We start from the raw sequence: 11,709 nt of genomic DNA, 5'->3' as shown, positions 1-11,709 counted from the left end.
TTGAAGGTAAACCGAATGCGAACCATGTACGTGCCAGGATCAGTTATTCACGTACACAGCGATTACATAAATGACTCATCATAGCACAATGCTTCGAATTACAATAAAGAGTAAGTAATAATATTACAGACTAGAGCCATTTACATAATATAAATCAAAGTACACAGAATCGAAACGTAGCCAACGTAAACAACCCACCACAGGCAGCTGACTGGGGGAGGTCGCTAGCCTAATCCTCGAACTCGTCGACGTCCTGGAACTCCTGGAGATCCGCCTCGATGCCTTCTTTACCTGAGCATAGATTGCACCAAAGGCAACCTGGTGTTTTGTGAAAGCAAGGGTGAGTACACATCAACGTACTCAGCAAATGTCCCGTTTGGCTGTAGTGGACTAGCTTTATGTGGGGTTAAGTCGAGCAGTTGCTTTTAGTTGGTCAGGTTATTATTACTAGTAGAAAGCCAGGTTTTAGCATTAACCCAAGTTCTTAACCCAAAGTACCCTTTCCAAACGGAAAGAATACCACTTACCATTACCATAATCATAATCAAAAAACCATCATCCTCACCATTTGTAAACCAACCATCTCTGATCAAAGTATCTCTAATCAATGGAGCTCCCTTGGCCGCTCATAACCGCGAGCACGGCTGATATATCAGTTTCATAACACTCTGCAGAGGTTGCGCACTTTACCCACAAGTCGTGATTCCCTCTTGCCTCGGCCCGATCAAACCCTTAAACACTACCAAGGTGAATAGGCAGGGTTTCACTACGTAGCCTTTACAAAGATTCCCCGAGGCTGTAGCCGCCCGTTAGGTTTCCTAAATGCACTGCACTCCTCCCCAAGGGGCGAACCAAACTTGGCAGAGCGAGCCGCATACACCGAGCCCCATTAACGGCACGACGGCTAAGCGAACTACACCCCGGTTCCTGTAATTATTCAGCTAAGGGCATCCCATTCCACCCTCATGGTTGCACTATTTTCCCGGGCGGTCATCCAACGAACAGGTCCTTACGAAGAGGCACTCGAGAAACCGCTCGAGCCCCCTTGAATGACACAAGTATAACATCATAATAAAGAAGGGAAACCGCGTATCATTGATAAATCTCATCATGTTCATTGATTAGAGTTGAGCAATAGCATAAAGCTAAACAATAATAACCCAAAAGGTAATCAAGGACAAGGTAAATATAAAGCTAGTCAATCCTTAGGTTGATCATGGTATGCGGGTTAATGAATTATAAAGTAAATGGGACATAATAGGTCAGAGGACACTTGCCTTCACCAAACAGATGCTCAGGGTCTTTGATCTCGTAGAACTCGAAGAGTTCGATCACTTGGTCGCCATGCTTGATCGTCGATTCCTCGAAGCTCAGAAACGAATCGCGATCTAATCGCAACGCGAAGCGAAGATGAACAGGCACAAGCAAACAAACATATACATATGCATAAGAACATTACACCATACAAGATAAAATGTTATAAAAGCGAGCAATATAAAATAGAGAGCGCCTCTACGGTTACGCGAGGAAAAGAACCACGATAGTCGAAGCTACGGTCGAGGGGTTAGCGCGTTTACGTTAAACAAGTACTAATTAGAACATTTAATCCGACATTTCTATATTAATGGATATTAATCAAATGTAAATTAATACTAATACTTAGTTTTTACTAACTTACTATTTAAATATTTGACAGTTAAGCAAGTAACTTAATGAATATGAGCGATTCTAAGTGAGACGAATTAACGACGCACGACGTGCAAACACGATGTGCGCAATGCGCGGACACAAATGACTTAGCGCGCGGACAACGCGCGATACGCGCGAACGGCACGCGGCAAGGCGCGCGACACACGCGAACGACACACGACAACGCGTGCGAACAACACGCGCGACACTCGCGAACGACACGCGACGACGTGCGCGAAACAGCACCGCGGCACGCGCGGACCGACATGCAAAACTAATAAATAAACAACGTGATTAAACTAAATAATTATTAATAAATAACATTTCAGTTAAGGTTAATCATATTGGTGACTAATTATAAATACACAAATCGAATTCCTAAATTAGGTTTTTAAATTGAAACGTCGTTCTAGTAGCTACTCGTTAAACAAACGTTTAACTAAATTAAATAAAATGTGCAAAAATTGAGATAAATATTTCTAAATTAAGATAATTCTAATACGAATCTAACGTAACTTGAATGGATCGAATCGGGTTTAAAACACAAAAGTTATGAATGTTTTAAATCATACTGTAATTCACGCGGACTAAATTTACGAGACTGCCATCATCTTCTTCCTCTCATCTTCTTCCTCCCATCCATGGAAGAGAGAGGAGGGGAAGAGGAGGGGGCTGCGCAGGGGAGGACGAGATCGGACCGGCCGGGGGCGGGCGCAGCCGCACTGGGCGCGCGGGGCACGGCCACAGCCGCCGGGGAGGGGTGCGCGGGCGCGGGAGCACGAGAACGCGGGCGCCACCGCCGGCCACCACCGCCGCCGGGGAGGGGGAAAGGGGCGCTGCCGGGGAGGGGAAACGGAGGGGGAGGGGTGCTGCCGCCAAGGAAGGTGAGAGGAGAGTGAGGGAGGCCCTGCGCGGACGGGAAAATGAAGAACACGAAGAAACCCTAGATACAACAATGGAGGTTCTCACCGGGGAAGAAGACTCTCGCCGGAGCCGAGAAGAAATCCGTCGATTGCCGAAGATTCGGGGATCCAATCGACGAACCAAACGCGCTGCGACGAAGCCCTCGACGAGACGAACGCAGCGGTACCCTCGGATTCGGCAGACGATGCACGGATTGGGAGTAATTGCTCGCCGGAGTTGGAACCGACCCAAACTTCGGCGAGCAATACCGGGAGCTACGGATTGGATTTGGAGAAAACGTTTTGTGTTCTGGAACGGGCTCGACGAGATGAAGTCGGACATGTATATATATCTAAGGTTTGGATGAGATGAAAATTCGGTTAAAATTCGGATTTTACTATTTTTAAAATTCGAAAAAAGACTTTCTATCTATATTTTGTGCTCAAAATATTATATATGCTTTCAAAAATTCTAGAAAAATTCCTATAAATGTTTTGGCACCTAATGAACTCAAAAAACATAATTAGAATTTCTAAAAACATTTTTAAGTTCCACAAATAAATAGATTTTGGTTTCCGGAAAATAGAAAAGTATTCTGAAAAATATGAAAATTTACCGAACGCTTCTATAAGATATGTTAACATGTTTCAAACACATTTTGCACTTAGAAACATCATGCAACGGCATGAATGCAACAACCAAAGTGTCTCTAGGGCTCATTCCACTAGGTTTACGCTAATATAAAACAAAATAATTCTCCATTTTTAGGGAAAAGAGAAAGGAAAGCGAAGAACTGAGAGAGTAACACCTGAATTTGGTGGATATTAGAAAAGAAATTTTATACCCCCAAATTCAGGGTGTTACAACTTGGCTCGTCAAATTGGTCTCTGTATCTGAAGGTGTATTTCAAGTAAACCAAACCACCTTGACTGGACCGAGCAGCAGTCTCCTTCGGCATCTCCCAGTTATTCACAAGTGGCCACACCCTGTAGGCTATGTGCTCCTGAACTAGGTCTCTTGTACTAATGAAGGCACAAACATTGTTGAAAGCCTTCTGGCATGCTTCGGTATCATTCCCAAGCGCAGTAGCCGGCCTTCTGAGGCCAAAGCGAGACCAGATAGGGCGTTGGATAATCCCCTTTATGTCCTCCCTTTCAATCAGATTATTCTTAACATAAAACCATTCCTCCATCCTGGCCACGGGCCACCTTTTTCGAAACGTTGGAACTGGGTAGCTTACATTAGAACGAGGAACGAAGCCATAACAACCGAAATTGTTGTGATATTGCTCCTTGACAGTGGCCTTCGTCTCATACAGTAGCTCGTGCATGTTACAGAAGCACTTTGCGCTTGGTTCTAGCCCTTGGTTTCTCACGGCCCAAACAAAAATACCCATCCTGATTATAGCTTCGGGAGTAATCTGATGAAGAAAGATCTCAAATGTCTTCAATACTTCAACCAAAATTTTGCTCAATGGGAACCGAAGACCTGTCTTCATGAAGCTCCTGTAAACAACAACTTCATCTTCCTCGGGTGCAGGGGTGGCGATGTCCCCCCAACTCTCACAATAGACATATCACGAAAATATCTTCCCTTCATGGCATCAATCTAACTCTGTTTGATGGACAACTTTCCGAAGATAGTATGACATGGCTGCCAGGGCCGATCTTCGGCATCTTTGTTCCTGCTTTCCACATCAAAGTCCTCGCAATCATCAGAATCCCCAGACAACCCATCTAATATTTCATTTGTAATATTTTCTGTGTTTGTTTTTTCCGTAGTTTCGTAAAACCCAGCTAGAGCAAGGTCCACAACCTTCTTCTCCTTAGACATCTTCTCTTCAGACATCTAACGAGAACTTGTGTAAATGATGAAACTCACAAATCAAGCGAGATCTGACAGCAAGAAATTTCAAGCTTGAAACAATAGCACAAGCAATTAAAAGGTGCAACAAATGCTATCGCTGCAGGTCCCTATTTATATGCCCAGTGCATTGCAACTTGGCGGGCCCCATTTGACATTGACTATCGCTATTCTAGCAAAGGGAAGGTGTTTTTTTGGACCTTCGGCTAAAGGCCTTCGTTCACGTCGCAGTCTGAATTTGTTAGACGAAAAAACAAATTAATACTGCGAGGGGCTACTGTTGGGGGCCTTCCTCTTCTGAAGGTCCTCAAAAACACAACTAACATGTTTTCCAGTATAGTATACTGTCACAGGAAGCTTCGGCTTTGAGATGAAAGTGTGCATGGTATGAAATACGCGATCTAGATGAAGGATGAACCAGCTCCGAAGCTGTGGCTAGAGAAGCTTCGACTTAACACAAGGACGGTGGTGGAGGATGAAACCGACCTAAAAGGGAAAAGACTGCTTAGTCCTCGACAGCTTGCCTTTTGGCTAACAGTAAAAGTTAGGGACATGGATGTAATTTAGCCCAAGCTGTGTCCTGTGCCTATAAATAGATGAACAGTAACACCACATTGTTCATGTTGAATTGTAATCGCTTTGGCGTCATTCCTACTTTCCTACCTTCTGTCAAGCCGAAGGTACAAATGTAATATTAATATCATTGATGTTTGTTCATGTTTATATAATAAGAATATGAATAGTCTAATGATTCGAAATGATTATTCATATTCCCTTCAAGTTTCATATGTCTTTGTTTACATCCTTGCTTATTGAAATGATGAAGGTACGTCCTTCATGACCTTCGTCCGAAGATCATTATCTCCTAAGAGAGATAATGCTTCGAAGGACGAAGGTCTTTAACCATTAACATTTGTGTTTCCTTGTTATTAATTCATAGCATTTGAGAACAAGTGAACAACAGTTGGCTTCCTCGCCTTCTGCCATCTCGATACTGTCTTGAAGAGCTACATTTTCTTCCTTCAATTCCTTGATTCGTTGCTCTAGGCTTTCCACCCGGGAGTTTAGGTGGGTGCAATGGGAGAAAAGGTCATCAAAGTGGGTGTCAAGGGTGTGGAGATATCTAGCCATGTAGATTACGGTAGGATCATCTTCATTATGCTCTCTCCCTGACAAGGCCTGGAGTCTTTTCCTCCACGTAGGGCTATTTTTGTTGATGGGTGGAAAGTAGCGGAGGGGTGTCTCGGCAACTTCTTTGTTGTAGCTTTGGCATAGCTGGCGGAGGGCTTTTTGGGCAGCGTTCTAGCATGTGTCTGGGAAGCGGTGGCAAGTAGTGGTGGTCTAGAAAGGAGGGTGGTTTGGGTAGCTTCGGCTTTCTCCCAGGTAGACTGCCATAGAGCACTTCTCGACTCCATTTTTGCGGTATTCCTTCCAGACATACTCTAGCTTCTTGCAGATTCCCATGCGAAGCGCACAACTCCGAAGAAGGTGAGGAAATCCTTCCACCTCCGAGCAGTAGGATGTCTTAAGGACAAAGGTGCCCTCCATCTGGCAGCAAGAGAAGAAGGGTCGTTAATATTGGGGAAAGAGGAGAAGATTCATTAGGAAGTTAAGAGGTTTATCTTTTTAAGAAAGCTTTTTAGGTCAGGGCCGCGGTCTACGGCTAGCTCTGATACCACCTGAAGCGCCCCGATCCTTTGGGACTCAAATGTGATACAATTACTAGTCCCTAGAGGCTAGTAAACACATTCATTTCATTCGATAGCACATAGTCTTACATAATAATTATTACATTACCAAAAGCAAGCTCTAGCGAGCTTTGGATACATAGCGGAGTGGAAGCAAACTAGCCCAAGCCACAGGCAGACTAGTTGCAGACACAGCCCCCTTCTAGTAGAAATTAGCGGAAAGGAAGTCTTCAGTAGCTGAAAAACATAAATAAATCTGGGTGAATACTTTACGTATTCCACAAACCCATCCCACCCGTAAAGAGGGAGAGACCTATACGGTACATGCTCGATATGGTGGAGTTGAAGTCACTCTTTTTTTAGAAAGGCGATACTTGATGTTTTTACCGAAAAGAGAGGAGTAGCACATTTTCACACTCAACCACCACTGAGCTTCTCGCTCCCATGGCTTTGATTTATTTCCAAAAATACCCACGCACATTCCCTTTTTCTGAAGACAAAAGCACTAATTGTCATACCACACCAGACTCGTCCATACCAGTGGACACGAACTATTCAAATAGGTCTCAAACTCTACACAGAGATGTACACTTCACCCACTAGTCCGGCTCTGCAATCTCACTGCCATGAGATCCGACACCGGATATCTTTCCTTCCTTGCACATCCTCACCTTAGCGATTATACCGGAAGGAACAAGGCCACCACCATGCCCAAACCAGGACAAAACATTCCCCTTCCTTATCCTCCCAGTGCTCCCCAGCCGTCATAATCCTGGGGTTCGGACCATGCAAGTTCAGATTGAGTGACTGCTCATACAGTCTTGAGTGATTGTACTTGTCATGAGTACAGGTAATGAAGGATGAAAAACCGGTCCTTAAATGAGGGGACAATCCTTCATGCTCACACCTAACCCGGCTAAGCCAACACCTTAGGCCCTCCCAAACTAGGGAGTCCCTGATCATCCCACTTGGGTGGTGATGAGGGTGATAACCTTTCATCATACACTTTTTGAAAACATTTCTCTTTTTGAAATCATTTCCCCGACCCACATCTTTCGTAGCAAAAGGTATTCTTTAATGCAGGCTATCGCTCGACTCACAATGCATAGAACCATCCCATATCCTGGCTTAAGTGGTGGTAGAAAGAATAGGTAATTTATGCATCAAGGATAGGATGAACTTGCCTTCGTCGAAGCTCTCGTGGTACGAAGGTTCTATCTCCTGGAGGTCGGGCTCCTGCCCTTCTTCCGGAGCTACGGGTTCCGGGAGGTCGGACCCTTCTTTGACTTGTAAAAACAGGCAATAAACAATACATCAAACATTGCTTTGCTCAATAAGGTGTGTCAAGTTTCTAAGCATCATTATGTTGTGACTTAAAGAGTGTTGGGACTATTTTTTGTGCATAAAATATTAACATATATATGTGTGTAAATGGGAAGAGGAAAAGAGAAAAGGAAAACGAGAAAAGGAAAAAGGAAAAGGGATTCTCGGTTAAACGGCCTGGGGGGATTTCCGCCCAACACGGGCGCGCGAGCACGCGGCGTCGCGGGCGAGCCAGCCCAGATGGCCCATGAGCGAGGAGACAGCGCGGCGGGCGCGAGGAGGCGCCGTGAGCGCGGGCTCACGTGCCAGAGAAGGGGGAAGGGTGGACGGTGTTGAGCGGTTGACGGGGAGGGGCAAACCGGTCGGGGTCGGGGAGAACCATCTGCCGATGAGGTTCCATGGCGGTTCTCTGTCGTGGCTCTAGTTCTCAGGGATCGGGGAGGTGGGCTAGCATGGCTAGAGCCAAGCGAACATGGCGGCGGGGCCAATTTGGCTGGTGGTGCTCTGGGAGGGACTGACCACGAGGAGGTGGCGGGCTCCGCGGCGGTGTGGTCGCCGGTGAGGCCACTGGGCATGACGGGGAAGGCGAAAGTGGTGCTTCGTGTCCGTGGAGAGGTGGTGAAGTTCGTGAGCTAACTCAATTGGACCTTAGGCTACTAGAGAGGGGAGGGAGAACTCATCGGAGCGAAGGAAGGCAGCGGCGTGCCGGCTCGATTAAGCTTAGGGGAGGGGAGGAGAGTGGTCGAGGCCGGTGCGAGGAGATGAGGGGCTCAGGGCGGCCCTTTTATAGGCGCTCGGTGAAGGGGGAGCGGAGGAAGGCGGGCACCGGCGAGGCACACAGCGGCGGCGATAATGGCGGCACAGTGGTGGCGATGGGATGGCTCGGTGAAGACAGTGGTGTGCGAGTACACGGTCACAGCGCGCGGGGACGAATCGGTGCCAAACTTCACTAGTGAGCGAGTAATGGCGAGGAGAGGGGGAGGACGGTGGCCGGCGACGATTGTGTCGATGCCGAGCACGGGTGAGGGAGAAGGGACTGACGTCCGGGACCCACATGCCAGAGAAGGAGCGGTGCGAAAGAGCGAGAGCGGGGCGCGATTGACGAGTGGGGCCGAGCGGTGGCGACAGAGGGGAGGGCGCGGTGCGGGAGCGCGCGCTGGTGGGCCAAGGTGGGCCGAGAGGGAGTGACTGAAAGGGAAATGTGCCCTTGGGCCATTTCTAAGTATTTTGGTGATTTAGTGTCCAACACAAGTGCCTAATTGTAAAAAGGTGGACAAAGTACAGATCAAGGATAAAGGTATGTTTCTCAGACTTAGTACATTGTTTTATGGACTAATGTATTGTGTCTAAGTGCTGGAAACAGAAAAAATCGAGTTGGAGAAGAGATGGATCGAGCAGCCAAAGTCTGCTCAGTCTGGGTGCACCGGACTGTCCGGTGGTGCACCGGACAGTGTCCGGTGCGCCAGGCTGGCTCAAGGGAAAAGGCTGCTCTCGGGACTTCGACGGCGGTGTACGGCTATAATTCACCGGACTGTCCGATGGGCCGTTCACAGGCGAACTCGTCGCTCTCGGGAATTCATCGTCGACGTACGGCTATAATTCACCGGACTGTCCGGTGTGCACCGGACTGTCCGGTGAGCCAACGGTCGGCAGGGCCAACGGTCGGCCGCGCAATCTGCGCGGGGCACGTGGCCGAGCCAACGGCTAGAAGGGGGCACCGGACTGTCCGGTGTGCACCAGACATGTCCGGTGCGCCAACGGCTCTCAGGCTGCCAACGGTCGACTGCGCCATTTTTGGAAGGAAATCGGGCACCGGACAGTGTCCGGTGTGCACCGGACTGTCCGGTGTGCACCGGACTGTCCGGTGCGCCAGTCGACAGAAGGCAAGATCAGCCTTCCTTGATTGCTCTCAACGGCTCCTAGCTGCCTTGGGGCTATAAAAGGGACCCCTAGGCGCATGGAGGAGGACACCAAGCATTCCTACAACATTCCTAAGCACCAAGACATCGATTTCGCGCATTCGTTTCATTGTAATAGCATATAGAGCTCTAGTGGAGTTGTGAACTCATTGAGTTGTGTTGCGAGCTCTTGTTGCGACTTGTGTGCGTGTTGACACTCTGATTCTTGTGTCTTGTGTGCGTTGCTAATCCCTCCCTTGCTCCGTGTTCTTTGTGAATTTCAAGTGTAAGGGCGAGAGGCTCCAAGTTGTGGAGATTCCTCGCAAACGGGATTGAGAAAAAGCAAGCAAAACACCGTGGTATTCAAGTGGGTCTTTGGACCGCTTGAGAGGGGTTGATTGCAACCCTCGTCCGTTGGGACGCCACAACGTGGAGTAGGCAAGCGTTGGTCTTGGCCGAACCACGGGATAACCACTGTGCCATCTCTGTGATTGATCCTTGTTGGTTATTGTGTTTTGTTGAGGATTCCTCTCTAGCCACTTGGCAATTATTGTGCTAACGATTAACCAAGTTTTGTGGCTTAAGTTTTCAAGTTTCACAGGATCACCTATTCACCCCCCCCCCTCTAGGTGCTCTCAATTGGTATCGGAGTCGTTCTCTTCACAAAGGGACTAACCGCCCGAAGAGATGGATCCTAAGGGGAAGGGTATCGTGATCAACGATAAAGAGAAGGAATCCTTTGTCAACGAGCCGAAGGACGACAAGCCTACCGACTCCGGCTCGGGCCATAGACGGAAGGAAGGGAAGAAGAAGAAGACGAGGCGCATCAAGGAGATCGTCTACTACGATGACAGCGATGAGTCTACTTCTTCCCAAAAGGACGACGACCACAACGACTACGAGAGAAGGAAACCAGTTAATTCGAACTTTTCTTTTGACTACTCTCGTATTCCGCAAAGTTCAAATTCACATTTGCTCTCCATTCCACTCGGCAAGCCTCCACACTTTGATGGGGAGGACTACGGATTTTGGAGCCACAAAATGCGTAGTCACCTATTCTCTCTCCATCCTAGTATATGGGAGATTGTAGAGAGTGGAATGCACTTTGATAGTTCGGATAGTCCCATGTTCATTAATGAGCAAATTCATAAGAATGCACAAGCTACTACTGTTCTTATAGCTTCACTGTGCAGGGATGAATATCACAAAGTAAACAGCTTGGATAACGCCAAGCAGATCTGGGACATCCTCAAGATTTCTCATGAGGGGAACGACGTCACCTTGCTCACCAAAATGGAGTTGGTGGAGGGCGAGCTTGGACGGTTCACGATGATAAGGGGCGAGGAGCCAACTCAAACATACAACCGGCTCAAGACTCTTATCAACAAAATAAGGAGCTACGGAAGCACGCGTTGGACGGACCACGACGTCGTCTGACTGATGCTAAGGTCCTTTACCGTTCTTGATCCTCATTTGGTAAATAATATTCGTGAAAATCCCAGGTACACCAAAATGTCGCCCGAAGAAGTCCTTGGAAAATTTGTTAGCGGGCGGATGATGATCAAGGAGGCGAGGTACGTGGATGACGCCTTGAATGGTCCAATCAACGAGCCGCAACCCCTTGCTCTCAAGGAAACAAGAAGCAAGGAGCGCTACCTAGTAAGGTGGCACAAATTGAGGCAGCCGGACTTAATGATGAAGAGATGGCCCTCATCATCAAAAGATTCAAGACGGTGCTTAAAGGTCGCAAGGGACAGCCAAGCAAGACCAAAGCCAAGGGGAAGCGCTCATGCTTCAAATGCGGTAAGCTTGGTCATTTTATTGCTAACTGTCCCGACAATGATAGTGATCAGGACCAAGGGAACAAGAGGGAGAAGAAGAACTATAAGAAGGCAAAGGGCGAGGCACATCTAGGAAAGGAGTGGGATTCGGATTGCTCCTCCTCCGACTCCGACAATGAAGGACTCGCCGCCACCGCCTTCAACAAGTCATCCCTCTTCCCCAACGAGCGTCACACATGCCTTATGGCAAGGGAGAAGAAGGTATGTACTCGAGACTCTACTTATGCTTCTTCAAGTGAGGACGAATCTAGTGATGAGGATGAAGTAGATTATTCATGTCCATTTAAAGGCCTAGATAGAACCAAGGTAGATAAAATTAATGAATTAATTGATGCCTTGAATGATAAGAATAGGCTTCTAGAAAAACAAGAAGATTTGTTGTATGAAGAACATGACAAATTTATAGAAGCACAAAAATCTCATGCTTTAGAAGTTAAAAGAAATGAAATGCTTTCTTGTGAATTATCTTCTTGCCATGAGACAATTTCTAGCCTAAGGAGCATA

The sequence above is a fragment of the Zea mays genome, chromosome 3 (assembly GCF_902167145.1).
Source record: "Zea mays cultivar B73 chromosome 3, Zm-B73-REFERENCE-NAM-5.0, whole genome shotgun sequence".
In the NCBI taxonomy this organism is placed as follows: domain Eukaryota; kingdom Viridiplantae; phylum Streptophyta; class Magnoliopsida; order Poales; family Poaceae; genus Zea; species Zea mays.
The sequence above is the reverse complement of the archived record's forward strand: the minus strand, read 5'-3'. Positions refer to the sequence as shown.